This window comes from Amblyomma mixtum, chromosome 4 (assembly GCF_055824585.1).
Source record: "Amblyomma mixtum isolate Tamu chromosome 4, ASM5582458v1, whole genome shotgun sequence".
NCBI classification, from domain to species: domain Eukaryota; kingdom Metazoa; phylum Arthropoda; class Arachnida; order Ixodida; family Ixodidae; genus Amblyomma; species Amblyomma mixtum.
Genome location: NC_143015.1, coordinates 34916523 through 34944506, shown reverse-complemented (window position 1 = coordinate 34944506; position 27984 = coordinate 34916523). Strand labels below are relative to the sequence as shown.

The window sequence follows — 27984 nt, the reverse complement described above, 5'->3', positions numbered from 1 at the left end:
ATATGACTCGCCTTCCTGCGGCATAAATCAAGCCCTGCACCGAACAGACCAAACCACATCCGCAGTCTTTTTCGAAGTTAAAGCGAGTGTTCTCGTCGTCGCCAAAGGTGCGACAAACGCACATTACCAACCATCGCATTGCAACCGCTGAATGCGCCCAACCTCTCCGCCAAAGCCACTGCCGTGTGTCGCTTGGACAACGCCAAGCTCACCGGACCAAGGTGGAACAAGTGCTTCGTGACGATGTCATACAGCCATTGAAGAGCCCCTGGGCGTCATAGGTTGTTTCGGGTGGTAATAAAGACGTCACACTTGGGTTCAGCGATGTTTACCGTCCTTTGAACAACGTAACGAAGAAGGATGTCGACCCCATTTCCCGCATCGCCGACACACAGAACCGCCTTGCAGTGCCCCGTACTTCTATTCGATGGAACTCAAGAGCGGCTACTGGGAAATCTTAATTTGATGGAAGAGGCTGAGAGAAGGTCGCATTCGTCACACCGGGTGGCGTTTTCGAGTTCAAGGTGTGATTTGGACTGTGTTCAGGGCCAACGACATTCCAACGGGTAATGATTATAGTACCGGCAGGTCTAAGGTTGCATATTTGTCTAGTATACTCAGATGGCATCATCACCTCCGCCTCGAACTTTTGTGGCGACCTAAAAAAGACTTAGAACATTGCTGGAAGCAATCAAGTCGTTCAAGCTAACCTTGAAAGCATAGAAGAGCTACTTTGCCTATGATGGGCGACTGTTTCTAGGCCACATCGTAACCGAGGATGGGTACACCAAGACTTTCAGGCCATAGCTGCTGAGTGTGGTGCCGTGGAGGTCTAAGACGAAAGACGCCATCAGTCCCGCTGGACTACTAAAGGCAATACTGCTACGGAGTAGGCACTTTTAACAGATTTGAATCAATCTTCTCAGCCCCTTTTGAGAGACAGCATTGGGTATCAAGTGGTTCATTGTGCTTACTAAGTACTTGACGCGCTATGCTGAAGCAAAAGCCTTTACGAGTGGCACTGCGGCGGAACTCGCAAACCTTTTCCCCAAGCAGATTCTCTTGTGCCACTGCACCCCAGAGGTTCTCATCACGGATAGGTGAGCAGCATTTAAAGCCGAGCTTACCCAAGCCATTCTGAACAAGAGCCACACAATTCACCGGTGAACTACTGCATACGATCCATAGACCAACGGACACACGGAGTGTCTGAACAAAGCGATTGCTGACATGCTTGCCTTGTATACGCACGGCGAACACAAGACCCAGTATGCAATATTGCCCTACGTCATGTTTGTGTACAACACTGCTGTGCAGCAGATCACCCAGATGAAATCTTTCAAGCTCGTGCGTAGTAGAGAGGAAAACACCATTCTCGACGTCAAGCTCCCAAACATCACCGATGAAAACAGCTCCGACATAGCCGCCTACCTTCTGAGCGCCGAGTTGCACAATTACGAATAAATACCAGCAGCGGACGGACGCCAGACGCTACAACCTACGAAGACACAACGCCGAATACAAGCCAGGAGACCGAGTTTTTGTTTGAACGGTCATTCGCCGCTGCGGGCTAAGTGAAAATCATTTGCGCAGCTATTTCAGCCCGTACAAGGTTCTTCGTCGACTTGGTGAATTAAACTACGAAGTCATGCCTGAGGGGTGACAGCATACCAGCGACGCCGCGCACGACCACATGTTGTCCATGTCTTCCTTCTAAAGCACTAGCTATTATGCGCGCTAAAGGACTTTCTTTCCAATGTTAGTGTATTTTTTACAGTCCGCTTAATTTTTTTTTCTGCTCATGTTATTGGTTTTAAACTACGACGTCGATACCTTTTTGAGCGGGAATAATGCAGCGAATCTTTATTCTGTTTTTTTTTCCGTTCAGGCTCAACGGCGCCGGCACATTCCTTCATTACTCTGACTGTGGCGCGAGATACGACTAGGCTTGTCTCGATCGATCGTGGCCACCGCGACTGCTTCGACATTTTACCAGGTAGCTGTATTTTCTTTTGGTTCCTTAAGTCGAAGGTTCCTTGCCAGCTTTAAATTGAGCGCGGCCAAGAACTGCAGCGATTCCGTTCGACGACCGGTAGCTGGTTGCTGTGCCGACGCCGAGTTTTTGAGTTCTCTGTTGGCGCAGCTCTACCCAATAAGCAGTTGCTTTTAGATGCCCGTTTCACTATCTTTCGCACTGCTGTCACCCCTACGCCACTATATGCTTTTGTGAGCTGGCTGAGATGGCTTTCCTTGCAAAAAGGCGCTGCTCGTCTTACTAATGCAGCAAATACACAAGCAGTCTGCACAGTTTATGATGAAGTAAACTTGGTGCCGGCGACAATGCTACGCGCAGCAACGCCGTTTTGTAGATGTACAAAGCGGGAAAGACAACTCAGCGACCTCACATACGCCTGCTCTTGACCCTGTGTATTTTGTACCGCAATGCCAGTTTGGTTCGGCTTATTGGGGTTTAGCGTCCCAAAGCAACTCAGGCTATGAGGGACGCCGTAGTGAAGGTTTCTGGATATTTTGACCACCTGGGGTTCTTTAACGTGCACTAACATCACACAGTACACGGGCCTCTAGAATTTCGCCTCCATAACAATTCGGCCTCCGCAGCCGGGATCGAACCCGCGTCTTTCGGGCCAGCAGCCGAGGGCCGTAACCACAGAGCCACCGTGCTGGTTTGAGTGCCAGTTCAGAAAATCTAAAAACTTGGCTTCCGTTCGGTGTTGATGGTCTTCTATATCGCAGTATATTCTTCGGTCCTAAAAACAAAAATGTGAAAGTTTATTACCTTCCGATCACGTTCCAACGTTGCACTCGAAGTAAGGCAGTACGTATTATGTTCGACGCTACGGATTATAGTGTCTCTGGTGAACACTCTCAAGGCTCGGTTACACTACACATAAATGCCCCCAAATCATAAGATTGAACACCTGTCGCCGTAGGTGAGTACAATAGAGAAACAAAATTGCCTTAGGTCAGTTGGTAGAGCACCGGACACGAAATTCGAACGTTGTAAGTTCGAATCCCACTGGAAGCATGTGGTTGTGTGCTTCTGTTTTCTTATCAGTTATCTTTAAGCCATAAAAAATTACTTGATTACTTCGAATTGATCAACGCCAGAAATTGAAAAATATCCCTTATGTTCCTTGGTTTTAGTGACGGTTGGATTCTGTCTTGTATGGGATAACAAGCACCCTTTTTTTCTTCCTTTGCCTGCTTAATAGTCTAACAGAGGCTTCAAATCTTGCAGTCTTGGTGCTAAAGGTAGCATAATAAGGTTCTCGCGCGGCTTCCGCCCTCACCTTTCGATCACGTTCCTACGTGGCACTCGTGGTAATGCAGGACGTACTATGGACGTACGTGGCGCTGGTGAACACTCTCAAGGTTCGGTTAGACTACAAATAACTACCCAGCAAGCCAGAAGATTGGACCGCCATCGCCGTACCTCAGTTGGTAGAGCACTGGATGCGAAATCCGGAGGTCGTGCGTCCAGGTCCCACCGGCGGAATGAGGTCGTTTTTTCTTTTGCTTTATCGAGTATTTTTAAACCATGAAGTAATTACTTTTAATTTGTTAAGAATTAACGCCACAAATTAAAAAATGCTGCAGGCTCCTTGGTTTCGGTTACTGTTGTCGCCCGTCATGTATGCTATAAGGAGGACCCGTATAACTTTGCTTAACTTTGACCCGTTATCAGACTACAAAAATAGATGATTTTCTACACTTTTCTCTACGCATAGAATTGAAGGCGCTGAGTGAGAACAGTAGACACCTACGTGGTTTTTTCTAGAAGTTTTATTGAAGGAAAATGGCAAAATAAAGATTTATGCGGGAAGAACCAAAAATGCAAAAAAGTGGAAATTTGATACAAATTCTTATTTTCATTTCCGTTAGAGGAAGACTTAATAATGAATGATATACAAAAATGTTCTTGATATACATTTTGCTGTTGCTGACAAATCCTGTCTTAAATGCGCCTTTAAATGCATTGCAGCTAAGGGCTTCCCTCCTGCTCTCAAAAGGAGGCTGCCATACGCGTTTGCGGGAGCACTGTGGGTAGAGCAGAGTTAGTCCTCCTTTACTGTCACACTTCAGTCTCAGATCTGTTTCTTCACTAGCGAAGACGCCCTTGGATATGCCCTTCTTTATCTTCCCCGAAGCCCGCGTTACGTCACAACAGTTCACAACATCTTATGGCGACTTGATCGTAGCACACTGCTGCGTTGCTTGCCCGAGCGGAAAATATTCGAGGGATGTCATCAGCACTGTCACTTCGAAGATGCCGCCGCCAAGCTAGAAGAGCAAATTAAACAAAAGGTCAGGTTAGGTATTAAAGGGCAACTGTACCACTTTTTAAGAATGCACCGATGTTGAAAAATTCGAATGCCTCTGGGCTGCAGATAAAGCTTTCACAAAGCTTTTACGGCAGAATTTGAAATCATGACGTAATCAAAGATTAAATTTTAGTCTTCTCCTCACAGTAACGAGGAATCCCGGTGTGAAGCCACGGAATGTAAGGTTTCGAATTTCCGCCGCTAACAAACACACTCTGGCGTAGAGTTTGGATGCTGTCCAACAACGCTCGGCGAGCTTTGCCTCCGGTGGCATCGGTTCTCTGTCCTCCAAGCAAAGCGTTCATGTGTTAAAATTATAGCGCCACCCTAGATATATTCATGCGCCCCCCACTTGGGGCTGTGCGCTGTGGAGAATGTTGATGGTCGTCGCGTTTATATACGGTGATTACGTCATTATTTCAATTGGCAGCCCAAAAGTATATCGCATGCTTCACCTGCACGTTTAACACTCTTGACCCTTTTACCTTCGTTGAATTCTAAAACCTCTGCTTTGCTCTTTAAAAACCACTCCACTTTGTTGGGTTTCCCAATGCGTTTCCTTATAGACAAGTTCACTAACATAATGCATGTGTTAAAGATATAAGCCGCATCAATGCCAGAGAAAACAAGTTACGATGTCAGATCAGGAAATGCTATTCTGAATACGGCCCGAGAGAGTAAGTAGCAATCAGCAGTACAGGTACACTAAAACATAAGCGAATATTTAGGGAATATATCAGAACCCGGTGTGGGAACGAGTATGACTCCCGTGCCATGCACCGTGTACAAACGAACGAGGCAGATATACGTAAAGCGTGCATCGATATGTGTGACGTCCTAATCTATTGCATGCGGTCGTATATCAATTGTTTACATTACTGATGTGCTTCATTAGTCTGGGCGTGCTATATCAGTAGTGGATCTTTTTTTGTCATTCAGTGCTTCACCACAAAAGAGCATGCAGGCGGCGGATGTGCATGTGCACTAGGTATTTGCTCTTTAGCCCACGTTAGCGCATCTGAAACAGCTGCGCTCAGATTAGCGCTTATTCTGACCTGATCAAGCCGGTTAATCAACGGGTAATAACGCATGATAAAGGACAGAGACATACGTGGTGTATGACCTAGTGGTGTATAAGATGGAAGTAATTTTATGGCATCGGTGGTTGTCATGCGACTTGCGAAATAAGTTCTTTACCAAGGTAATTAACTATTATCTGCATACTAATTTGTAATTTATCGCACTTAGGACGTTGGCTGTAATTAAATGAATCTAGCGAACGGTTGGGGTATTTATTAATTGATGTAGGCTGCCCTGATAGCCCGCAGCGAACCTGTTATTGAAACTAAGCACCTAGCTTTGTTATTGAAACTTAGTGATTTCAATTTGCCCTGGAACGGAACTTCTCTCAGAAGTTTTTGACGTCCGCAAATACTGGTGCTATGATCCAGAATAAATCGTCAATTTGTTTTACAACCATATTGTTGAAAATTACTGAAATACTTCCCGCGAACGCTCTGCATAGAGGATGAATGGAAGGACGAACAAACTGCAGCTTGTTTATCTGGGCTAGCACTAAGCGTGAGATTAATGGTACTCATTCGTGGGAGCGTAATTTATTTATTTATTTATTACAATACATTCAGGGCCCCAGTGTGGCGTTACAGAAGGGAGTGGATAAAAATTAAAGACAATGCAGTAAAATGACAACAAAAAGTAAATGGAAAATGTAATGTAATACAGCAAAGAAAGAAAAAACGTAAGCTTGAACAAAATACAAATCAGATTAGGTAACAAAATAGCCTAGCCAAACGCATAGTTTTCCGCGGCATTTTTAAATAAACAGGTGTCAGAAATATCGGCAACCAAGGTGAGCAGGTGGTTCCAATCGCTCGCCGTCTTGGGTATAAACGAGTTAAAGAATGCATTGCTTCGGCAGTATGGAATGCGTACCTTGTGGCGATGATCCGTGCGAGGTGATATGAATGATGGTTTAGATAGAAGATCCCGTTTTAGCTGATGATTGGGGTAGTAAATCTTGTGAAAAGTTAGCATTCGCGCGAGTTTTCTACGAAGGGAAAGGCTTGGAAGGTTCAAAGTACTTTTCATTGCAGTTACACTAGTAGTGCGGGAAAAATTAGACAAAATAAATCGAGCGCTACGATTCTGTACTGACTCTGATTAATAAGAGTTTCAAGTCCCGGGTCCCACACAGAGCACGCGTATTCTAATTTCGATCTAACTAAGGTTTTATAGAGTAGCAGGTTTAAAGAAGATGGAGCCATGGAAAAATTACGACGCAAGTAGCCAAGCATGCGGTTAGCATTGTTAACAATATAATCGACATGTGCCTGCCATGAAAGGTTAGCAGTTATATGAAGCCCTAAATATTTATATGTGATAACTTGCTCAAGGAGAGAACCTGAAATATTGTAGGGAATAAGATTTTCATTAGCAGACCGGTGTGAAATACGCATGGCCTTACTCTTGTTAGTATTCAGTCTCATGAGTCAAATATTACACCAATTAGATACCTTATTTAGGTCACTTTGAAGTATGGATAAGTCCGAAGCGGATTTGATTACTCGATAAATAACGCAATCATCTGCGAAAAGCCTGATTGTGGAGTTAATAGAAATTGGCAGGTCGTTAATGTATGTTAAAAACAATAGCGGCCCGAGTACAGAACCTTGAGGCACGCCGGAGGTAACAGAGCATGGTGAGGAATGAGCGCTATTTGCTGTGACAAATTGATTTCTGTTACGCAAAAAACTCTCGATCCATGAAAATGTTTGGGTCAATGTTCAGTTTACCAAGCTTAAAACAAAGTAGTTTGTGATTAACGAGATAAAATGCTTTCTGAAAATCTAAAAATATGCAGTCAACAAAAAGTCCCTTGTCTAATGCATCAATAAATCATGGGTGAAGGAAATGATTTGCTTTTAACAAGAAAATGATTGACGAAAGCCATGCTGATGAGGGAAAAAAACAAATGATTTTCTAGAAATTTCACCAGATTAGAATAAATTACATGTTCAAACAGTTTACATGGCACATTCGTTAATGATATGGGTCTGTAATTAAGGGCACAATGAGCATCAGACTTGAATATTGGTACCACCTTACCCACCTTCCAGTCCCCGGGCAGCTGTCCTGAATTCAAAGATTGTGAAAACAGTGCACACAAGTAAATGGAAGAATAAACATTTGTAGTCTTTAAAAATTTAGAATTTATGTCGTCCACTCCCGAAGACGAAGAAATTTTGAGATTATTAATTAGACTTTCTATACCAGTACTGTCAAACACAATTGGGCCTATTAATGGATTCTGCACAGACTGAAAAGAGGGCAGAGAAACAGATGATTGCTGTAAAAAAGCATTAGAGAAGGCATCGTTGAGCACTTGAGGGCACTCTGATGAAGGAATGGCTGCGCCGCTTCTATCGTTTAGAGCTACTACATTATGCTTGGGACGAGAAATAATGTTCCAAAATTTATTGGTAATATCAATCAACAAAACCGGAAGCGAACTCTGGAAAAAAAACCTGGTTGGCTTTTTTTGAGGCATTTCGATAATCAGATGTTATGGTACGATACAAATCCCAGTGATCAGATCAAGCGGTGGTTTTCGCTCTGCGATAAGCTCGTTTTTTTTTTTACTTAAAAGGCGTTCGAATGCGGCAGTGAACCGCAGGGAACGTTGCTTGCCTGATATGACGCGTAAATGTATCTATTTTTGGACGAGAAAATGAACCTTTCCATTAAAAAGGCGCCAGTTCATTTCCACAGTACGGTGTCCTCTTCTCGTTCTTCAGTCCTGTCAAGTTCGCGGTTATTCCTCCTCTCCAACATGTCAGACCAACTGGCCCAAAGCTTCCCCTTGTTGAACGGTTATAAAAGTTTGGCATGCACTCACCTAAGAAGATTTCGAGTTCTGCGTTAATCAACGAAAAATTTGCCTTTGAATAATCTCTGATATATTTGGGATTGGGTCGCACACGTGTGTTAGTGTCTTTAAGCTCAAACTGGATGAAGGAGTGGTCACTGAGGCCCGGTAGAATTGCCAATGAATGAACTAGCTCAGGAAGCGTAGTTAGACCAAGATCAAGAATATCAGCGCTAGTAGTGGTGGTACGGGTTGGCTGGGTAATCAGCTGAGAAAAATTGAAGTCAGTGCACAGATTTGTGAAGTCAATCGTGTCAGGCGACGAATCCAGAGTGGAAGGAAACGCACCAGACCAATTTATCATGCACTTCTTTGTTCTTAGTGTCAACATTTATCACGTGGTAATTGGAGAAGGCTTTCCAAATTTCAAAGATCCTTGCTGGTCGCCTCAGACGTGCTGTGCACGTATGCATGGCGCTAGCCATGAGAGTCACCTTGTGTCTGCGCTTGAGCCGTCTTTCACCCCCGAGTCGGGGGTGTGACCTCCGCCTTCGGTGATCTCTCGCAGCCGGGAAATTGTCAGCTCTCGGACCTCTTGCATGGACACAGTGAAGTCGTAGTCTCGTTCTAAGGCCTGCTTCACTTCGACGCTCATAATGGAGTCGATGCCCAGCTCGCCGAGGCTTATTTTCGGGTCGAGGCTCGAAGGATCTTTGATACCTGCGGGAATATTAAGAGTCTTAAGAAGAAGAGTCTTAAGAAATAAGAATGTTAAGAGTAAGAGTCTAAATCTAGTGTATTTTTTGAAGTTAATGCAATAGATACAAACAATAGATTTACAATAGCTACAAATGAACAGATAGTGTAACAGCTATGATCAATTCTATTGGCCTAGAATCTCTTCAGACAAGGCGCACTGAAGCAAGGTTGAAATTTTTGTACCTAATATATAATAACCTGATTAGAATAAATACCCATGATTATATTACTCCTGATTCGCGAGCAAGTACGCTTTATAAGCATGCAAAAATGCTGCAAGAATTTTGTGCATGCTCTAATACAGTTAAACACTCATTTTTTGTCAAATCGATTACAGAGAGGAACGAATATCCGAAGTGTGTAGTGAACAGCCTGAAAGTAGAAACGTCTATTGATAATTTGAGTGCCTTTTGTATGTGAAACCCTTCTCATTAAGCGTAGAAAGCTGGGCTAGTTGGTTGCTAGTACTATTGTGAGGCATTCGAGCAGCTAAAAAGACAGGGACGACGTACACGAGACAGGACGACCGCCCGACTTCAACTGAGGTTTATTTCACAAACAGCAATTATATACAAAAGGGGGCGCAACATCTTTTTTTCGCATCGTCTGTTTGCTCTTGCATGACGCTCATGCATATCTTGTTTTTTATTTGTATCTGTGCTCACTCCTGCTTGGAGTCAGGCGACTCCGCAGTATTAAATAAATAAATAAAAAAGCGAATGAGAAATATTCTTGTGCATTATTCTGCAAGAGTTGAAGAAAGAGCGCACGGTGCTATGTTGCGCCACCTGTTGTGAAATCATTGACCGTCATTTGGATCTTATGTCGACCAGTACTCTAAACTGATCGGCCGTCTCTGATGACTGATCCCCTAATAGTCACTATCACAGACAGGCCAGGGCAAGCGCAGTCAGAAGATGATGAGTTTTTAAAGGGAAACTGCATAGGTTTTAGAAATCAACGAGCTTAAGAGGGTCGAATGTCTGAAACTTACAGGTAAAGCATGCGAAGTCTTTTTGGGCTTGCGCTTTAAATAGTGAAGTAGTCTCTGATTAAAATCCGGACGCCCTTCAAGCATCTCTGCCGCGCACAACGCCAAGGGGGGGGGGGGGGGGGGGCAAGATGACGTCATCGAAGGTATCGGTATACATTTCCAACGCGCAAACGCCTGCTTTGAAGGAAAAAAGCAATGCCACCGAAGGCAAACCCTGCCGAGAGTTGTTTGGCAGCGTCTAACGAGTCAGGGCAGGGTGTGGCTGACGACAGCGGTAATTGGAAGCACTTGGTATGCTTTACCTACAGCCTATATAGATTTGAATCCTTGAATATCGCGAAATTCGCAAAAAAGTGCTGCAGTTGCCCTTTAAGAAACTTTCACTCAAATCTAAGTTCATTCTTGCAACGGCCGCCTCGTATAGAGGTAACGAAACGCAAAAATTACAGACGATCAATGCGATCGATTTGGCAGAGTATGCGTCAGCATGAGTGTTCGCCCATGGCGGAGCAGCCCCGGCCACTGACGGGTTCAGACCGTGCTAACGGGTTGCGTTATCCACCACGCTAATCACTGTGTGACACACCCTACCGTCTCGCCCTAATTCGCCTTTCGTCACCTATCAACTCTCTTCGCGAAGAAAAAAATTGCCAACCCTGTGTTTTGTTATACTACAGTTTTTCTTCGTGCTTCGTTCTCTTGGTTAAAAAATTCGCGCAACATTAATATATGCACATGTGACGAAAGTTGCCACTACCGAAAGATTATATTATTACAAGCAATAAAGGTCGCACGAAAGTGAAAAATCGCATCTGCTTTACTCTCTACTTATTACGCAATAGAACATGGCGCATTGAGCTTGTAAGGTTAGGAGACGCCATAAAAACGACAAAGTGGGGCTGGAACAATTACCGCTGCACGTGACAGCCCAGACGTGAATTTCTAAGCCTTTGTTCCGCCAGCATATTTAAAAAATCTGAGCCGGTGGGAGGGCTAGCACCACAAGAGCCGATCCACGACTCTGGGTGTCACTGTATGCGCAAGATTTAAGTAGTGATTTAAAGGACTCGTTTTTGCAGAGTTCAAGAAAGTTTCGAAAGCAAGTATTAAGCACGAACAACCGTGCTACAAATGAGTCAGTTGTCTGCATTACGACTTGACAGTCTTTCATCAATATTAAAGCTAAACAATCTACCGCCACAAAACTTCTCTTTAAACTAAATTTGTGGCTGCTAAACAATAACAAAATATAAGGCAAATGAAGATGGCGTAAAAACAACAGCTCTATGTCGATGACTTACAGCATACCTTCAATAGACAAGGCATTACAATCATAAAACAACTATCCAATATTTCAAAACAAATTATGGCAGACACGGCATAGTCTATCTGACAGCTTAACTGCTTCACCTGCAAAAATAAAATGACGATTTCAGCTGTTTTAAGCTTTCTATCGGAGATACGAGCAACTTTGATCTCCACAAACAGACTTCTAGAGCAGGAGAGAAACTACCAGTCGTAATAAGCAAATCAACAAAAATATTATCGAACATTTCCTGAATCTGCTCCCAATTTTGTTGAACTTTGTTAGTTTTATTGCTTTTTGCATCAGTCTTGGAAACTATGTGACAATACAAAAGGCTTTTATGGTGTTGTCGGAAACTTATGCAGTGTGTGTAACGTCGGGTAAGTTTTTGGTTAGATTTTATTAAGTGGGTATTGTTTTCTAGTACTAAAACCACGTTCCAGCTTGAAATCTAAACATGTACACATAGTTTCTGCAGAGTGTGTGCTGTTCAACCGGTCAAGTGTTTTGAAAAGGGCTAACAAATATTTAATATCCGGCTACAGCCACGTAAATGTTTTAAGCCGCCGGCTCAGGGAAAATGGTGGTCAGCCGATGATCTGAAATACGCCGGGCCGCAGCGGTCTCATTTCGATGGAGGCGAAATGCTAGAGGCCAGTGTATTTTGCGATGTCAGTGTACCTTAAAAAATCCCCGGTGGCCAAAAATATCTAGAGCCCTCCAATACCGCGTCGCTCATAACTAGCCTTAGTCTCTTTCGGACTGTTAAACCACATAAATGAAAAGAAACAAAACGCATTCGCGTTTTGTACTTGTGTTGCTAGATGCGGCAGTTAGTGGAAGATGGTTTCAAGCCTAGTGTTCTGCGCAACCCGTAGCGATACATCTATATTGCTCCCTGCGAATAGCCGCTCCCATTTGAATTTATATCTGAAATGTTCTTGAAACAGTATTTCTTATCGATTGAAATATCGTCCTCGTATTTCTTTGTGGCGGTGTCACCTTCTTAGACAGCAAGAAAATTAAAAAAAAAGATGATGCTCTGTGTCCCTGTATCAATAACAAGAACTAAAAAATTCAAACGTACGTCTCTGAGGTTTTCACATTCGTTGTCTTAAAAAGCCATGACTAATGATATTTTGGGTAAAAATATACATGCATCCCGATTACTCCATTACTCACCAAGGATGTGAGTGACGCACTGGATGAGGTCTCGCTTTCCACCTCCGTACGGCTTTGTGGAGTCACCAAGCTTTACGCAAATCGCCACCACTGGATGGCGCTGGCTGAGGAACGAGTCCATCAACGCCAGGCATGAGGAGATTCTCTGCGGAAAGACTCCAAGAACCGCTACTTTGCCGCCCATGGTCTCGTGGGTCACGCCCACATCACCAATAACTCCCCACTGTATGGCCAGCCCTGCAGTCAGATGAAATGTTCTAATCAGATGTGATAACTCTACCGCGTTCAGACGGGTGTCGATGTGCCTTACAGCAGCTGCTCTGCCAAAGAGACGGCGCGTTGGCGGCGCTCTGCGAGAATGTGGAATTATGGACTGCAAGAGTGAAAACGCCTCTGAACTCCTCTTCCGTATCACGACCGAGCCTTGAGATAGCTTTGGGAGGGTATTTCGGTCACGAAAATTAAACAAAATAGGTATGTCAGTTCTTAAGTGCGAAGTTCCAAGGAATACTCAAAGCAATGTAGTGTAGTTCAGCTTCTAAGGCCACCTTCGCTGGCCTGCTATAAGCTTGTGCAAGCTGTAGGACCTGGGCAGCTAGAGGCGAGGCTGAGCGCAGAACTACATAACCTACCCCAGAGTCCTGCGAAGACCAGGACACAGGAGGAGGGCACAGACTGTGCAGGCTTTTGAATGCTCTCGGCGAAGTTGATACCTTCATAAACTCAAATTACTGCGATATTCATTGAAAACAAATTAGAGAACAAACTTTTGAGGTTTTCTAACCTATTTCTTCATTCTGAGACTTAAGCTTTCGTGCTGTACACCATCCTTATAACAGAGCCACCGCGGTGGCGTAATGCTTATGGCGCTCTGGTGCTGACCCGAAAGATGCGGGTTTGATCCCGGCCATGGCGGTTGAATTTCGATGGGGGCGAAATTCTAGAGGCCCGTGTACTGTGCGATGTCAGTAATCATGAAAGAAGCTGAGGTGGTCGAAATTTCGAATTTCCGCAGCCCTTCACTCATAGCCTCAGTCGTTTTGGCACAGTAAGCCCCCACGAACCATACACAAAACGGTCTTCCTCATAACAGATTAAAAAAACGAGCTCTTTTCAAAGAAAACTTTCAAAAAGAAATCAAAGCGTTCCAGCGTAGGAATCCAACAACTCAACCTGACTTTGCGGTTATCTTAGAGATGTACACAATCGTCCACTTCTAACTGCAGCGTACTTCCGCGCAGTGGCTCTTGCGGGCGCCTGGGTAAATAGCGCGCAGGCGCCGTAAAAGCTATAGACACGACCTCGCCGCGTCGCGTGCTACAGCGCGCAGCATCGGTGGATTGAGCTCACGTTACGGAAAAATTTACTATCGCACTGAGTGTGGACAACACCCGTAGGTTACCCTTTACGACACAGCAGCTTAACACCGAGCATCTGCCCGAAGTAGAAAGCTGCATCCCCAGTGGTCACGACTTTTCTTGCACATACCTTTCCTTGCTGTACCGAAGGGACAAAACACGAGAGCAGTTTCGTTTGGCTGATGAAATCACATTTAGCTGATGGCGCTGATGATGCAGCGTTTACAGCTCGCTTCAAATCACCGAATGACTGGCCAAGAAAATTGTAATCGGCTGGAGAAAAGAGGACGACATAAGAGCATTGGTATCAGGTGCAAATTTACAGCGATTACCTGACCGCTTGCAGCACAACAGTGATGACTCATCACTAGAGCGGCAAACAGAGCTCACCAAGCGGCTTTTTCGATTGGCTGATGGCATCGCGCGGCTTCCACTGGCAAGTTATTGCATAAACTTGTGAATCCGTTTGTATGGACAATGCCAGAGGCCGCATAAAAGCATCAACCAAGGCTGGCTTAAAGGCCACTCAGAATCATTTCCACACGACTGCTGCAGTGCTCGAAAGCCTAAGGCGTTAGTTTTAAAAATTCTCGAAACTCCCTAACAGCCCAGCCCTCGCTGTGTTCAGCTAAAGTACCAAAGTAAAAAGATTTCGCCGCGCCGACATCTGCACTGCCAGTCAAAAAAAAATATTTAGCAGTGACTTTGCAGCGCTACGCTCGGTGGGTATCAAAGAGCCTGTGCGTGGCTGGTTTATTCTGGCTGCTGGCCAGAGAATGCTAAAACCTGTAAAATATTGCAAAGGCCCTCAGAGTAAACTGCTTAACTCACATTTGGACGAATTTCTTTTTTCCGTAACCGCCTTTAATTACGTGTCGATTTCAACTAGCAACAATAAGGAAAAGCAGTTGCCACAGTGGATAGAGCCCACAGCCACGCGCAGACGCTTTTCTTTCTAAGCTGCTGTCGGAAACGATAAGCGGCTGAAGGCTAAAGAGAACTTCACCGCAAAGAGAGCTAAACCAGGCGGGGCTTGTGCACTGTAGCAGCCGACGCGGCGAAGGCCACGCCTATGGCTTCCACTGCGAATGCGCGCTAGTTGCGCAAGCGCTGGCGAGGGGCGCTGCGTGGAGCGCAGGCCTTTGCCGTGCAGTGGGCGTAGTCAGGCTGATGATGAAGATTCAAACAGGGTCTGAAGTGTGCCTGAACGCCCTGCGCTCGGGAGAAGCGTCAGTGTGCGTGCACTGTCAAGGTGCAGGAAATGAAATACCAGCACGAAAAAACGGGGACAAAATAGACACCAGTACGACAGGACGTATGCAGCATACATCCTGTCGTACCTGCGTCTATTTTGTCCCCGTTTTTTAGTGCTGCTACGTTTTCAAGATGGATCAATACCAACTGGCCCAAACTTCGGTGCTTTTTCTAATACCAGCGATGCCCTTCACACTGATGAGCTCGCCTCTCTGAACACACTCGAAATTGATGGCGCAGCTCGCCCCCGAATATAAAAAAAGTTGTTCAACGCGCTATTTGTCAAGAGTAAAGGTAACCCTGCTCGGTCTATGATATGACTACTTGCCGGGTAGCCCATCAGCGACGCGGAGCTCGCAGATGCGCTCCATGGCGGAGTTAGCGAAGCCGTAGTTTGCCTGACCAATGTTGCCGCGACCGCTGACCATGGACGAGAAAGCGACGAAGTGGTCCAGTTCAGGGCAGAGTCCCGCGACAGTTCGTCGAGGAATCGGATGCCTCCAATATTCGGCTTGCAAGCGGCCTCGAACGTCTCAACTGTCTGGTTCTCGATCAGTGCATCCCGAAGTACCTGCAAAGTACCTGTAATCGTCTCTGAGTCTTCTTGAAGCGGCTGCAATGCAGGACTTGGACCGCCGTCCACTTTCAGCAAGGTTGAGTTTCTACCTTTAGCATATTTCGCAGACTGACTTTTGAAAAGAAATGAAAAATAAACATTAAAGTGTCCCCAAAGAACAGTAAAGGTGTTTTAGTAACTCAAAAGTGCAGCTTATTGAATAAAATGTACAATGCAGGACAGTCTTCCCTTTCACCAAAGGGGCAAGAAGTGCTCCGATGCACTTTTGAAGGACTGTCCCTGTTGCGTATGCTGTGGCATTCAAACTATTGGCAATGTCTGCTCCACTATGTGGCTACCTCGGCATCACTCACCATGGCAAGGTTGAAGATTCCGCCAACGTTGCCCATGACAGAAGCTTCCTCCAAGACCTGATCAGCACCCTCCTTAGTGGAAGCGTCCGCCTGAGTAGTAACAACCGTAGCCCCTAAGCTCCGCCACCGATGGAGACACAGCCGCTGGTATCCCGTCAGTACTGCAGACCGCGATGTGAGGAGCAGTTTGCGGCATCCGCGCGTCACCATCCACTCAGCCAGTTCCAGGCCGAAGCCACCCAGTCCTCCGACGATGACGTAGGACTTGTGCTCGTAGAAGCACGGACGCGCCAGAGCCTCTACAGTGAGCGGCGTCCCAACGACCGTCGCCAGCTCAGTCTCCTCGGGCCGGATCTGCGTAGGTTCGACTCAGTCAGCAGAAGTAAGCGCACCGGTACCGAAAATAGTTTAGTCACAGAGGGAGAACGACCGGCTGTTGCCTCATATGCACTAGTAATGGATAGGTTTCCAGTCTTTCCTAGAGTGGTAACGGAGCCAGCAGGTTTAAAGGGTTAAGAACAGCGCATCTAGAGTGCATTATTGATTCAGTACGTAAAAGACAAAAATATGCTAACGTCATCCTGACCTACGAAATCCAGCCATGTCCGTAGAATAAGAAGGTTCCCTGATTGGTAAGTCTGGACGCTCTGGTGAGGAGAGTGGACTAGATCAAGCTATGTGGTCACTTGCATCTGTGCTGAGCAAAGAAAAAAAAAACCCTGCAGTCTTTTATAATTTTTTAAATTCCAGCAGAGCTCAATGCGGCGCAAGCTTGTAAATGCTGCTACAAGTTACATAGTTGCAAAACAAAATGACAGCGGTACCCCGCCTGTTCAGGGTTGAATCGAAGCGTTGAGTTCACCGAGAGTTAACTATGACTTCTCAAGGAGAGCAGGTAGGCGTTGTTCCCACCAACGGCACTTCCATTATCTGGAGTACCCTAGAATCCGCTAGTGGTAAATACAGAAACTGGCCAAATTGTGACATTGATATTCTTGATATGCGCGCGTCAGCAGATTAGCGCAAAGGGGCTTCTCTAGGTGCCAACGCAGAGGTCAACCAATGCTGCGCAAAATTCTGTGGAACATGTTCCTTGGATTACACATGTTTAACACTTGCAATTTTGGCGCTTTACCGGCCATACATCGGTTTATTCATTTATTTATCAATGTTCCCTCACAGGCTGCGAGGATCGGAGCATTGAGCGAGTCGGCGATTGCATATATTTTTACAGTAGTTATTCTTTATGATCACCCCTTATACCAACCCCCCCCCCCCCCCCGCAACGTAATCCTGGGTGCGATAATGCCACATTTTTTTTCGGAGCCATGCATTGGCTCTATTTCCTTCTCAACACGCACCTGCCTGATTTTAAGCATGCCTACTGACTCTTGCTGACATGCTGATTTTGAAGGATGTCGCCCGCAAGGTTTCAATGAACAGTAAAAGAAACATATGCGGTTAATCATAGGCGCCTGAGGTCAATAACTCAATAACACAAGTTGTGCTGAGACTTCCGACCGGTCAACCCGAAGATTCTGGAGTGAATGCATTTATGAACACCTTTACGATATCTTGAAACAGAACAGCGTAATTACTCTGTGCCTTTTTTGCAAAGCACGCAAATAAGTGTTTAGTGCGTTAGGATTTGAAGCCCCACCGTAAAGAAAATCCGGCGCCTGGCGTTGTAGTATTGAGTACTTCACCTGCCATGGATTGTAGGTGTCAGAGCGGAGAGAGGGAAGTCCCCTCTCTACTTGTAGGGTAGAAGTGGGGAGAGGCTACCTACCAGAAGCCCCACCGCGATGAAAAAAGCAGTTTGGCGTTTTTGGTGTTGAGTACACCACCTGCACGGTTGGCAGGAGGCAAACTGGAGACAGTAAAATCTCCCTCTTCATTACTCGTGGAGAAGAAGAGGTTGGGAGTTGGCTCGCACGTAAAGAAAGCAGAGGATCGCTATAGTGTAGGGAGGAGGTTCTTACGCGGGCGAAGGAATGTGCAACCCGAGGGCAGTTGCCACGGAAACAACCCGGCGGACGGCGACCGTGCAGAGTGTAGGGCCATTTTCCAATTGCTAAGCAGCTCTCGCTGGTGAATTCTGTAACCGAGCAACCTTAGCTCCTCTAGCAAGAAAAAGACTTTATGCTAAAGCAATGTGATCACATAATGCTAATTAGGCGCCCCTACAATTTTTTTATACGTATGAAACATGCATGCACTGTTGCTCCTTTTTTGCTTCTTGTTGCTCGCGCCGATGTATGTCTTGCCCTGTATAATTATAATTGTTTTTACTTTTTGCCTTGTATTGCGCGTTGTATTTAACTAATTGTTCCTAGCTTACTTCATCTGTTATTTTGCCCCCCTTACTCAACGCCCATCTGGGCCCTGTAAGGTATTTTGAATAAATAAATAAACTATGTGCCCGATGGGGACCATGTCGCAAACAAAAATGCTTCTGAGCGAGATTTAAGAGCTGCGTACTGTATATAAAGAACAGGCTACAGCTCTAAAATGACGAATTATTCAAGAATTTTTTCGTAAAGAACTGGTTGAAAAAGCACCTATATTTCACCTCGGATGGTCTTTCTTTTGCTAATGCCCACTTCACTGTTCACTCATATTTCCAAAGAAAAGGGCCCTCGTCCCTACAATGCTTATACGTCACAATGTTCTGTTGGCACAGGCGCGTACGAGCTCACCGCTTCTCGCAGTGGTTGCAGACTAAAAGCTTTGCAAGCCCGCGTACTCGGGACAAAAGCAGCCTCAATATAAGTAAAAATGGAAGCATCGCGCGTCTCTCGGAGTACAAAACAAACACCTCTTTGAGGGAACTACGCATACTGAGAACATTATGAGTAGCACAGAACGAGATGTTTGAGCATGCGCCTGGTATGCCGGAGGTACGCTTTTTGGCCCCCAGTGCCATCTGGTGCACACCAGTAATACAAAGAGTACAAGGTTTCCTTGCCGTGGTGCTCGGCTCGCAAGGGTTGAGCAGCCACGGCTCTCTGACTTCAAATGGAGCGTACCGAACGCGCTGTTCACGACACTATTCGCCCAAGTCGATCTTGATACATTAAACTGAAATAAGGGTATATATTATAATGTGTTCTTAATAAAGAGGTAGGTTTTTCTCGTCACTGCCATGAAATGATTGTGTATGAACTCACTGTACTTCCAATATTTCTTGAGTGTCTAACATATGAGGACAGTTTGTGGGGAGATCTTTTAATAGAAAATTGGTGGTCGATCTTATGCACAGCATTGTGTTATCCGAATGAAGGGGTTACAGCACATGGAAAAGAAATCTTTTATATCACAGAAACCTTTTATGCTATTTTGTTACGTCGCTTTAGCGCCACGCGGTGCAGCTTAAGCGGCATAACGATGTATGTATACTCATGTTTATATATTATATTAAAGATATACACTGATTGCACAGTCAACGCCAGCAGTCAGAAGTCTTAGTTCATGCCAAGGTAAATTTCCTTTTAACTTAAATACCTAAAAGCATTGTAATAAGGGAGTAATTTACTCATTGGCATCCACCCAAGCGCAGCCATACGGCTACAAAGGAAAGCTATACAGCTTTCTCAGAAACCTCGTAGTTAAAGAAAAATTCGTCCTGGTCCGGGGTTTGAACCCGCGACCACCGCTACACCGGAGCAGTCGCTCTACCAGCTGAGCTAACCGGGACGGCAAGCTTATGGTAGGGCGAGAGCGAATTGATCAATAACTCGAAGTGGGAACGGTGTTGGTCAAATGTTTAGGGGAATCCCCCAAGGTGGAGTAAATTTGTAATAAGGGAGTAATTTACTCATTGGCATCCACCAAAGCGCAGCCATACGGCTACAAAGGAAAGCTATACAGCTTTCTCAGAAACCTCGTAGTTAAAGAAAAATTCGTCGTGGTCCGGGGTTCGAACCCGGGACCACCGCTACACCGGGGCAGTCGCTCTACCAACTGAGCTAACCGGGACGGCTTTCCTCTGTAGCCGTATGGCTGCGCTTGGGTGGATGCCAATGAGTGAATTACTCCCTTATTACAAATTTACTCCACCTTGGGGGATTCCCCTAGACATTTGACCAACCTAAAAGCATTAGTTGCGCAATGAATCATAATAATTATCACACCAACAGTTGTCATTGCACAAAAGTGAAATAACCACAAGAAAGGTTTTCATATATGCATCTTTCTCCGAAAAAATTCACCGGTAACAAAAAATTTGATCGTCGTTACTTATTGTCGCCCGTTGCACAGCTAGACACACAAAAAAGAAGTGCACAAGATACCATTAAAAATTTTAATGTGATGAATTTAGAAATGACCGCGCAAAAAGGAACTTTCTAAAAGTGGCTTTCGGCAAAAACGTCAAAGAACACTGGTAATAACGGCCAATTTCGTAAACCAATGTTCAGGATGGTTAAAAAGAACCATATTTGTAGCTCAGCTGCACTTCATTCTTGATTTTCCTTGATTTTTGGTGCTTTTTCTCGAGTGGCTGCTTGAAAAGTTATCTCGTGATTTTTGCGGAATCAGCAAAGCGACAGGAAGGTTTCCACATACGCTCTTAGTTACCTGTCAGGCAATCGTTGAATGCGTGTAAACAAGGTATAATCAAAATATGCTTCAAAATGTGTGACGTCCGTCTGTTAAAATTGTTGGAAAGACGCACGGTATCATAAAAACAAAACTTCAGTGTTGGTAGGCGGGCATAGCCATCCAATGTTTTACAAAGGTCTTGCGTCGCTTTTGTGAGTGTTAAATTACTAAATACAAACAAAATGGAGATACATCGTGAGAAACAATTATTAGCAGTCGAAAATGAAGAGTGAAGATGAAAACATAATTGGTGCTGCAAAGAAGTATGTGTATGTGTTCATGTAAAAATTTTGTTTTTGTTTTCGTGAGATGCGTGAGAGGCGAAAAATTTAGCTGCATCTCTAGCACGGTGTTAATCAGAAACAGACCTTTCGTTGCAGATCATCCAGAAAGTAATAGATACTTTTATGAAAAAAATTAAAGTAATTTGTCTCAAATATGTCGAGCTTTTTAAAGTAGCCTACACTCATATAGTCGCTGAGCTGGAAGGCGCAAATGTGCATAGAATACAACAACATGCAAAAAGTATTAGTTACCAGTCTTCTCAAAACAACTCTGCCGTCGAGAAGAAAGTTTAAATCAGGAATGAGCCATTCACGAATCTTTACATACCAAAAACGTTTTGTAGTTATTCAGAGCCACCGACCTGAAGAACCACTTTACCGACGTGCTTTCCGGAAGCCATGAACCGAAAGGCCTCCTCAACCTGGTCCCGTGCGAAGACGATGCGGTCCAACGGCCTAACTGCGCCAGATGCAATGCCTTTGCGGATTAATTTAACCAGTCGACGTTTCTCCGCCTCCATGAATGGGTCATTGCCTATCAGCTTGTCCAGCATAATGCCGTGGTAGGTCACATTTTCGAGGAACACGGACATGCCCAACGGGGCGTTTTTGGCCAAGTCAAACTTGCCGATCTCCAGGAAGCGGCCGTGAGGTGCCAGGCATCGCACACTGGCCTGGAGCTTCTCTTCTGCCAGCGAGTTGAGGACGAGGTTGACACCTGTCCAGCAATGGGTGAGGGGCGGAGATACATCATCATCATCATCATCAGCCTGATTATGCCCACTGCAGAGCAAAGACATCTCCCATGTCTCTCCAATTAACCCTGTCCTTCGCTAGTTGCGGTCACCGTATTCTCGCAAATTTCTTAATCGCATCTGCCCACCTAACTTTCTGCCGCCCCTTGCTACGCTTGCCTTCTCTTGGAATCCACTCCGTTACCCTTAAGGACCAGCGGTCATCTTGCTTTCGCATTACATGCCCTGCCCAAGCCCACTTCTTCCTCTTGATTTCGACTAGGATGTCGTCAACCCGAGTTTGTTCTCTCACCCACTCCGTCCGCTTCCGGTCTCTTAAGCTAAACTCCTGAATTTGGTGCAGCAACCACGCAGTGAACAAAGCTCCGCTTACCTTGGCCTTGTGTCTCAGAGAGTATGTGTTCTTCGAAAGACAGGTCGCGTGAGTTTGCGAAGTGCCGGTCTTTCAGCCGAGGAAAACGTCGCTTGAGGAAATCGCGTTTTTCCTGGGTACCTGCGTATGTAGCGAGGAAGACATTTTTAAGATCAAATATTGGATTACTTGCCTGGCAGGCGACATCACTGCCGAAATGAGTTCGTTCAATTCCCGGACTGTTATGGAGGCAGCACCGACCTCAAAGAAAACTGCAGGTTAATAAATCACGAAGAATTGTCGCTTTAGCCGTTACCATAGGTTATATATCATTACACGGCTAAAAGTGATTTCATGCACAAATGCTACATATAGAGTTTCTGTCAGTGATCTCTGTTTTTGGCCCTGATAGTGCACGAACGCACTGTGTCATACCAATCCTCTCTCTCTTGGGATCCACCGAGCATTCAACAGTCGTGCCGCTTTGAGAAATGCACCTTTCGAAGTTTAATCGTTACCACCTGTTACCTCACATATTTAGATTGTACGGCTGATAACAACGCGAAAATGGTTAATTTACGGCACTCTCATGTGTGAATTCTTGATTTTTATTGTTACCTTTCAGCCCCTAGCTCTGTCGTCGTGGTGGCGGGTTAGCACTACAAGGATGTAGTCGCCTGCTAGTTTCCCGTTTATTCTGCAGTTTTAAATCAGTGCGCTGATAGCAACCATTATGGGTTTCGCTTCGCCTCTCGCTCTGAATAATTCATGATTTTGCTCACAGCGCAAGAAGAACGAAACGCGAGACGAAACAGTGACACAAACAAGCGCTGACTATCAACTGTGAGCAAAATCATGAATGCTTACCAACTCGCCCAAATTTCCGCCTTTCTGAGCAGTTATAGCGTAATCCTGAGCGTAACCAACTTTCACATGTATCCTGTGCTTCAGCCGACACATTGGAATTTTCTGACACCCCTCTCAGCGGCACGACCAAATGGCAGCAAACCGTTATTAGCGACACAACCCAATAGCAGTACATACATACATACATACATACATGCATGCATTATGTACGTACGTACATACGTACATACATACGTACGTACGTACGTACGTACGTAAACTCTATCTAAAGCTTCCGAGCAAAACAAAGTGGGGAGGCGTGACGCTGTCATTTCACAGCCACCTGAGAAACAAGGAAGGCTTCAACATACCATAATATTAAGTGACCTGAAAGTAAACAAGTCCATGCGAGAAGCTGTTTTGTACGAAGACGGTTTCTAGGAGCCCGTACAAAGCTGCCTGCTCCTAATTACGCCAATTGCGTCAGCCATAACCTCACGAATGTCGGACAATTCTTGGCTGTCCGCCGTTCAAGAAGCCTCCCATTCCATTATAAACGAACTAGCAGCAAACCTGGCGACCTCCGCGCTGACAAGCGCGGAACAGATTCGAGCAAAAGAAATTGCCAGGAGGCGCGAAAAGCTTTGTTTGCGACCAGTCCACACTGCTGCTAATTTGCTGGATGCAAGGTACAGAGGAAAGCATCCGGACGATGTGCAGATTGCGGGCAGCATTGAGCGGACATATCTGTTAGAAGGGCAGCATTCACTGGAAATCGCTAAACTGATTTTGAACGTAGCAGAGTACAGGACGCCGGCAGGAATTTGTTCCAATACAGGTGTCTGAGACTCCGTGAAGCACATGGCACCGTTTACATGGTGACAAAGCCTTTGCACCAACCAGCCGCTAATTTCCCTGGCTTTCCCACTACTACAGACACCATCTGCTGGCTGCGAACGAAACTGGCCAAATTTCGGAAACGTCCATACAAGACTCCACAACAAGCTTTCACGAGAACGCAGTCAAAAGCGTGTGTGCACAGTCGAACCTAACTGTTGACCCAACTTAAATTCACGCTGCTGCGCATAGTGCCGCATCTAGCAACAATGTCTCCTAGCCCGGTGTGGAGCAACTGACTCATAGGTCAGTTTTCATGTTTCCTTTCTCAGTGCGATAGAACGATAGAACAAGAACTTCTTTTCACAGATGTGACATATATATTGTAACGGCATACGACCTTCGCAACCAAGAGCGCGCTGCGGTATACAAATAAAGAAGAGGCGCGGGGCGAGCGCGAGGGGAGAGCGCGCGGCGCTAGCGCGTGAGGTAGAGAATAAAGGAGAATCGCCGCGGCCGGTTATGTCTGAGTCTCCTGTGTCTGAGTCTCTGTGCCTGTCTCTGCGCGGGCCCGCCGTCCCGTAACATTTGGTGGCAGCGGTGGGATCATGCCGCTCACCCGCTCCCAGAATCAAGTCCCCGACGTGCCAGTCGACAGGACTCCGCCACCAGCCGACGGCGCCGACGACGCCGCGGCCGGCATCGCTACACCTGGGCGCTCGGAGGGGCTCGGTTCTCCGCAGCGGCTGGACGCCGGTATTGAGCGCCTCCTCGATATTTTTACTCAGCGGATGGACGCATGGGAGGCCCGTCTGACTGCCCAGGCTGGGGAGATGGAGGCGATCCGGCGCGACTTCCGTCGCCTTCTGCCAGTCGAGCCGAACACGGGTCCGGTGCCTCTGGACGTCCTCGCCTCCGCTGTACCCAGCTCTGCCGTCGCTGTACCTGCGGTCGTAGCCGCCAACAGCGTGCTCGGCGCGGGCGCATCATTGGACGTCGTGGAGTTGCCCACGTTCGACGGCACCATTTCGTGGGATGCTTACCGCATCCAGCTGGACAGTATTGCGGCGGCGAGCGGCTGGGACGAGCAGATGAAGGCACGGATGCTCGTCGCCAAACTGAGAGGCCGCGCGACTGAGCTGCTGCAGAACGTGCCGCCTGACCAGCTGGGCTCTTATACTGTCCTGGCGGGCCTCCTCGCCGACCACTACAGTGCCTCAGGTCACCCCCGTGTGCAGTACCACCGCCTGCGAGTCAGCCGTCAAGAGCCCGGGGAGACATACCAGGACCTCGGCGCCGCCATTGAACGCCTGGCTCTGCAGTCGTTACCGGGGGCGCCTCAGAACGCCGTGGCCCTGGTCGGTACCGAGGCATTCGTCGACGCCATCCGACTCCCTGAGGTGCAGCGCTTGGTCCGCTCTGGGCGTCCTCAGTCCGTCCGCGCCGCCATGGCGCTCGCCGTCGAGGCGGAATCGACTTTGCTGGCCACGCGGGGGTCGCCACCGTCTTCCGAGCACAGCGTCCCGGTGCAGGCTCCTCGGTTCTCAGCCCCCACAGCGGCCTCTACCCGACGCAGGCGTAATGACTCCCGCACGACCTGCTTCCGCTGCGGCCTGAGGGGACACTACGCGAGGGACTGTGCTGGCCCTCCGACGTCGGAAAACGATTCGGTTGAACCGTGCCCCCGGATAAAGTCCGTCCCCGCACTCCTTAGTTCGCCGCGTCCCCTTCTTTCGTCGGCTTCGATGACAACTGAAGCTCCCTACGTGCTCGTTGACGTCGCCCTGCTTGATCGGCACGTAGCGGCCTCGGTCGACAGCGGGGCGGCTGTTAATGTGCTCGACAAATCGCTTATTGTCAACGCGCCCCACCTGCTTCTTCCAGCCGCCAAAACCCGGCTCGTAGCTTTTAACGGCGCCCCGGTGGAGCAAGTCGGACGTGTTACCGTCAACGTGACAGCACTCGGAAAGACCATCTCCACCGAGTTTGTTGTCGCGGACAGCCCTATTTGGCCAGTGGTCCTCGGGTGCGGGTGGTGCCAGCAAGCCGGAGTCGTTCTCAATTTTACCACCACAGAGCCACGTGTGAGCCAAACTCTGTGTGGGCCGGGTTGGCTTAGCTGGATTTCCAGTGTCGGTGTCACCCTGTGGCAGTCCCTGGTGTCGGCGACCAAGCGTGCTTCAGGATCTGTGCGCTACCTCGGAACGAAGTGGCCACGTCGAGTCAAGCCAGTCGACGTCACTACCGTGACTGTGGCGACCGCCGTGACTCTGCCACCGGGTGCGGCAACTTGGGTGCATGCCAAGTCTGACAATCCGATCACAGCGGATGTGATTTTCGAACCTACCCGGTGTTCGGCTCCAGCCCGAGAGATGACCTCCCTCGAAGCCTTCTGTCGGTGCTCAATGGAGAGGCCCACGTGTTAATGCTTAATATCAGCCGCGCACCGCTCGTGCTGACTCCCGGCACGCAATTGGGTGCAGCGTCAGTCTTGGACTCAGCATCACCGGTTGCGTCTTTGCAGCATGAAAAACCATCTCACCACACTCCAGCGCCGGCGGTCCTATCATGGGACGCATTTAACTTTGGGCCCACCCTGACCTGCGCGGAGCTCGCCTCTCTGAAGGCCTTGCTGCTCGAGCATCGCAGTTGCCTTGCTCTAAGCGCCAGTGAACTCGGGTGCACTTCCTGGGCCCAACACCGGATAAACACCGAAAACCGTGGGCCTATTCATCACCAACCTCGCCGTGTCGCGCCAGCTGAACGGAGAGTCATCCAGCAGCACGTATGCGACATGCTTGACCAGGGAATCATCGCCCCTTCTTGTAGCCCTTGGTCCTCCCCTGTCGTCCTTGTGCGCAAGAAGGATGGAACACTCCGCTTCTGCGTAGATTACCGCAAGTTGAACGCTATCACTCGTCTCGACGTGTACCCGCTGCCCCGCCTCGACGATGCACTTGACCGCCTGAAGGGGGCCCGTTATTTTTCCACCCTAGATCTGCTCTCGGGCTACTGGCAGGTGCCTGTTCACCCCGATGATGTAGAAAAGACGGCATTCGTGACTCCCGACGGCCTCTACCAATTCAACCGTATGCCGTTCGGTCTCTCAAATGCTCCAGCCACCTTTCAGCGCCTCATGGACCGCGTCTTAGGCCATATGAAGTGGACTATGGCGCTGGTCTACCTGGATGACGTCATTGTCTATGCGGCCACGTTTGATGAACACCAAAGGCGACTCAAACTCGTCCTCGAAGCCCTTACCTCTGCTGGGCTTCGCTTAAAACCAAAGAAATGTTTCTTCGGTTTCGCAGAGGTCACGTACTTGGGTCACGTTGTGAGCCGGCATGGCATCCGTCCCGACCCGGAGAAGCTAAAAGCGCTTACGGCTTACGAAGCTCCCACCACTGCCAAGGAGCTCAAAAGTTTCCTCGGATTTGCTTCATACTTCCGTCGTTTTATACCCAACTTTGCCAAGCGAAGCGCTCCGTTGACCGCCCTACTGAAGAAGAATGCAGCGTGGAGTTGGACACCGGCCCAACAGCTCGCGTTCCTAGACGTCAAGCACGCGCTCCTCGAGCCTCCTACGTTGGCCCATTACAACGAATCGGCCCCCATCGTCCTCCACACGGATGCCAGCCAAGATGGGCTCGGCGCTGTCCTTCTGCAGGAAGACGAGTCTGGTGACCATAAAGTCCTAGGTTATGCCAGCCGCCAGCTTTCCGACGTTGAGCGCCGCCGCCACTCTTCAGAACTCGAGTGCCTCGCCGTTGTCTGGGCCGTCGAGAAGTTCCGTCCCTACTTGTACGGCCGTCACTTTACCATCGTCAGGGACAATAGCGCTCTGACTTGGCTGCAGTCTGCCAAACACTTAAATGCCAAGATTGCACGCTGGTCCCTGCAACTTCAAGAGTATGATTTCACCATAGTGCATCGGCGCGGCTCTGCACATCAGGATGCCGATTTCCTTTCTCGCCACCCTTGTTCCGTGACAGCTTTGACGGACCTCAGGACTGCGCAAGCGCAAGATCCCGACGTTGCTGCCATAATCCACTCCCTTGGCACCGCCGTCGGCGCAGGTCTCCGCAAACTGCGCCGGGTCTATCAAATGAAGGATAACCTCTTGTGTCATGTGAAGTGGTTTCGTGGTCGACCACCCGTGTGGTTGCCAGTTGTGCCGGCAACACTGCGGTCGCAAATCTTGCGCGGCCTACATGACGCTCCCACGGCTGGTCACCTTGGTCGCAGCAAAACCTACGCACGAGTGTCGGAGCGCTTTTGGTGGCCTAATATGTCCAG

The 27984-nt window shown here is 47.4% G+C and overlaps 1 pseudogene; it reads right to left on the bottom strand.

Annotated features, from left to right (window-relative positions):
* Positions 1-8719: 8719 nt before the first annotated feature.
* The window catches only part of LOC149346107 (fatty acid synthase-like), an 86062-nt pseudogene continuing 66797 nt past the window's right edge, over positions 8720-27984 (bottom strand).